The sequence below is a fragment of the Coenobita brevimanus genome, chromosome 19, assembly GCF_032717465.1.
Source record: "Coenobita brevimanus isolate Jiangsu-jjx chromosome 19, ASM3271746v2, whole genome shotgun sequence".
In the NCBI taxonomy this organism is placed as follows: domain Eukaryota; kingdom Metazoa; phylum Arthropoda; class Malacostraca; order Decapoda; family Coenobitidae; genus Coenobita; species Coenobita brevimanus.
This window is the reverse complement of record NC_136972.1, coordinates 2,915,534-2,919,915: the sequence shown is the minus strand read 5'-3', so window position 1 is coordinate 2,919,915 and position 4,382 is coordinate 2,915,534. Positions and strand designations below refer to the sequence as shown.

General features: G+C 40.4%; 1 non-coding gene across 1 annotated transcript; it reads right to left on the bottom strand.

The window, feature by feature from the left end:
* Nucleotides 1-3,763: 3,763 nt before the first annotated feature.
* On the bottom strand, nt 3,764-3,882 carry LOC145391761 (5S ribosomal RNA). Its single transcript, XR_013895891.1, has one exon. It is a non-coding gene; the product is annotated as a 5S ribosomal RNA (ribosomal RNA).
* Between the last annotated feature and the right edge of the window lie 500 nt (nt 3,883-4,382).

Sequence of the window (4,382 nt, the reverse complement as noted above, 5' to 3'; positions counted from 1 at the left end):
TCTCCTTCCTACCACCACTTCGCAACCCGTCTTGTCACACTCACCCTGCCTGATCCAGTCCTGCCTTACCCAACCCCACCTGATATACAATCCAGCCCTACCTCTTGTTTACCTCCAAGACACTGAATACTGCCACCCTTGCTGCCTGCACCTCTGTCCCCTCCACTCATGCCACCCTACCTTTCCCCAAGCCTGCCCTGCCTACCTGCTACCACCAACACCGCTGCCTCTCCTTAACCCTTCCCTGCATCACATCCCCCTGCCTACCTGCTACCACCAACACCCCTGCCTCTCCTTAACCCTTCCCTGCATCACATCCTCCTGCCTACCTGCTGCACTAACATCCCTGCCTCTCCTTAACCCTTCTCTGCCTCACACCCCCCTGCCTCACCTACCCCCACCACCCTGACGCCTCCAGTCTGCACAGTCAAGGTGCCGGGGTTCTGTCAACAACTACAATACCTACACAAGAAGCCAACTCAATGTACCCCTTCAGCCCGATAGTGTATTTCAGGCTGATTAGCGCCCAATGGTTTTATTTAGACAAAGATGGTCTTGGAGGGGGGAGAGGAAGGGGGAGGCCGAGAATGAGATGGAGGGATGGAGTGGAGAGGTATGAAAGAGGGGTGTGTGTGCTGGGAGCAGGGCAGTGGAACGTCGGGGGACAGGGCGACATGGAGGCGATATGTTTGTGGCCACCTCTTACGGGATTAAGGCGTCTGGCAAAAGAGAGGTAGACAGATAGATAGATAAAATGCTAGAAATTCACTTTTACAATAAAAATGAAAATCGCCTGACATAGAAAAGATTACACTCAGTGTGTGTTTGTGTGTGTGTGTGTACAGTACAGCATGTCTGTCAACAACTGAGAGTTGTCTGATTGGAATTTCATTAAAACATGTGGTCAAGCATATGCATACATATATATATATATATATATATATATATACAGTAGATAAATATATATATATATATATATATATATATATATATATAGAGTAGATATATATATATATATATATATATATATATATATATATATATATATAATATATACACACCGGGTATTTATATATACACAAACAAATGCATACACACACACACACACACACACACACACACACACAGACTCTTGTAAAGAGCTACAAGAAGAATTAAATAAACTTCATGAATGGAGTAATACATGGCAAATGGAATTCAATGTGGACAAGTGTCATGTAATCAAGTTTGGTAAAAGTGGAAAAAGACCTGATTGGGATTATACGTTAGGAAATAAAACCCTACACACATCAGAAAGAGAGAAAGACCTAGGTGTGATTATCAATAACAGCCTATCTCCAGCTGACCACATCAGTGAGAAGGTACGGAACATGTATACACTGCTTGCAAATATGAGAATAGCATTCACATACATAAATGAAGACATGCTAAGAAGGATAACATCATTCATTAGACCAACCCTGGAGTATGCATCAGTAGTCTGGAGTCCTCATCTCAAAAAACACATAGACAAGATTGAAAAAGTTCAAAGGGCCGCTACAAGATGGATACCAAGCTTAAGGGATCTAAGCTATGAAGAAAGACTAAATAAACTGAATCTACCAACACTACAGGAGAGAAGGAAAAGAGGTGACATGATTATGCTACATAAATGCAGGGAAGGAGAAAATAGACAAATAATTACATAACCTATGGGGAAGCATCAGCAAGAGGACACTGCAAAAAACTGCATAAAAAGAGAGGTGATAAAGACGTAAGGAAATTCAGTTTCCCAAACAGGGCAATTGATCAGTGGAATGTACTACCGAATGAAATAGTGTGTGCCAAAACTACTGTATTCATAAATGAGTTGTATGATGAAAATGGTTTAAGACACGGGACAGTACGAGCTGGACTCATTCCTGTAAAGATACAATTAGGCAAGAACACACACACACACACACACACACAGATAGTGATAGACATACATACAGTACATATAGAAACACACACACACACACACACTTTCCTATAAATGTACACAGGTTCACATAACATACAGATGCACACCAGTACTCAAAACACACATCGGTACTCATATACACTTATGATTTTATCAGCACTTCTCCGTATAGCAGAGAGAGAGAGAGAGAGAGAGAGAGAGGAACACGTCTGAGCCATCCTGAATTTCGCCTCTCTCTCTCTCTCTCAGCACACCTCAGTATTGTAGTGTTTGTCGCTGTGGCAAACCATGTCAACGAAACAGGCAGCCTAAAAGTCAATGTAAATATGTAACAGGCAGAATACATGACCAAGGAATATGTAGGCTACTACAACGCCAAAACACCTCTTCCTTAGCGATGTATTTTGTCTATTGCACCTTGACAGTCTGGTGATGTCATTTGCGTCGCTCTGACGTCGACATACTCGTAGTTTGCATCAATAACAAACAAGAGGTTATTGAGGTTTAATATACAGAATAAATCGTTATAGGTGTTGGGAAGCCTGTATTGCTTAGCACAGTAGGAGGCTGCCATCTGCAACCCCAGGATCCGCATACAGCCATCCTCTCCCGCCCTAGACAGGCAACTGAGTGTCTAGACCCAAGGATAGACAGTCAGGCGTCACGGGTATAACCAACACACACCTACACCCACCCTTTCCCACAGCGACACTGATGGGCCCCTGCCCCCTGGTGGTAAGGGTGGGCGTAATCGATTACTTCGATTACTCGCCAGAAAAATATTGTAATCGATTATTTTTCCAGTAATCGATTATTTTATTGAGTACTTTTGGTGGATTTTTGTCATGCTTCTAGCCATTAACATGCCAGGTTATGGTTTGTTAAATATCTTACGTTTGGCAATGCACTTGCAGTCCTTCGCGACTCGAAAAATTGGAGGCATTTTTGTACAGCAAGTTTTAAATGAATCCCTCGTCTCAGTGGCATATATAGACGATTTAGCTGCCAACTCCTAGGTATGTATTTTATTTGTGAGAACATTGATACTGATCACTGGTATTTCATTTTGTAAGCATGATATTTGGCGGAAATACCAATAAAGTGACGACTTCCAAATAACCTATCTTCGTTTTGGGGATTGGACATCAGAAACTTTAAGATGACCCATATGATTTTCCTTAATATTAAGCTTATTATTCATGTTACATTACAGTTTTGTAAGTAAGATTTCTTTTTGAAGTGGATTTTATAGACATGCATAAGAACAGTACACAAGACGAGATTGTCTCCCGCGGAACGCATGGCTGAGTATACTACTACTACTACTACTACTAAAACCACCACCACTTTATAGTTTTAGTTTTTAGTGGAGGGTTTTGGAGTTTATGTTTGGCATTATCCATCAGTTCCATTTATCCTGACAGCCTAAGGATCTGTTAAGGCAGAGTAGTAATATATTTCAGAATAAAGCATTATAGTTTATTATTTATTCAGGAGGGGTAACTTTATATTACATACATGTATTTGAGGGAGCTTCCTGAGAGGAGGTAAGGCATCGGAGATAATTCTGATATTAGGATAAAGGATATATATCTCGTGTACAATATTTACCTACCTCATAATGTTCATGAAGACTAATTCAGATTTCTACAGTATGTCGCCATTATTAATAAGTTACATACCAAAGCAAAGAGTATAACTTTATCCATTCATTCATTGCCAGACGCCATGTATCCCAGACGGGGTGGCCAAGGGCTTAGAGTTAACTGTTTTACAGGGAGGGGCACTAATCCTCCACCAACCCCACTTGACACGTAGGGATGCCAACAGCATCTGGTGTTCCCAGGCGGTCACCCATCCAAGTACTAACCAGACCCAACGTTGCTTAACTTCGCTGATCGGACGGGAAGCGGTGTACTCAACGTGGCATGGCCGTTGGCAGTATAACTTTAACTAGTCATAATTTCTCCATGGAATACAATGATTATTGTATCTTAATAGGAATCAGTCGTGTGAGTCTGTGATTGTGAATTTGTTATACATTTAACAGAGGCTTATTTATTATTACTTTGATAGAACAAGTGATATATATTTTTCTACGATGATATGAAATATGTCGTAATCAATGTGCTACTTATCATTATGTCATGAGTGTGATGTAATACAGTACACTGTAATGACCATTACTTCCAAACAGCTATTAAACATAACAAAAATAGATCTTGGTGAATACCCTTTATTCCTGTAAGGTTTTATTATATTTTCTATTTACGTTATGTAGCTTCAATTATGGGTACTTTTTAGCTTCTGTAGCTATAAATTTAATTTAAATATATTGATATTTCATATTACCACACACATATACACACACACACAAACTACCAGATACCAAGAAACTATCTGCAGTGTGCACATTGTAACTGACTGCACTCAAACCATC